The following is a 489-nucleotide window of genomic DNA, read 5'->3' as shown; positions in this document are numbered from 1 at the left end:
GCGACCAGCTGTTAAAGTGTGTATACATTTGGGGTTGGGAGGACACGCTGTACATTAAATAAAAAACTGAAGATTAATCAATGGTTTCAAAAGCACATTAAAGCTACTATAATAAAAACTCAAAAAAATGGTTAAATATCATAGTAACTTGTACTAATAAAAAATGAAATGACTAGCGATTTTATTCTGCTCAAAGTGCCCTGTAAGTGAAGACAAACAAAATAGAAACAGACTCATAGACACAGAGGCCCGACCGACAGCTATCAGAGGGGAGTTGGGGGGTCTGGGTGAAAAAGGTGAAGGGATTAAGCAAAAAATAATGTCTCACAGACAATCAGCAGTATGGTGATTACCAGAGGGAAAGGGGGAGGGAGTAGTTGGGAGAAGGGTAAAGGGGAGATAAATGGTGATGGAAGGAGACTTGACTTGAGGTGGTAAACACATAATACAATATACAGATGATGCATTATAGAATTGTACTCTGAAACC

Source organism: Myotis davidii, unplaced genomic scaffold, assembly GCF_000327345.1.
Source record: "Myotis davidii unplaced genomic scaffold, ASM32734v1 scaffold130, whole genome shotgun sequence".
Taxonomy (NCBI): Eukaryota; Metazoa; Chordata; class Mammalia; order Chiroptera; family Vespertilionidae; genus Myotis; species Myotis davidii.
Note: the sequence above shows the minus strand (reverse complement) of the source record.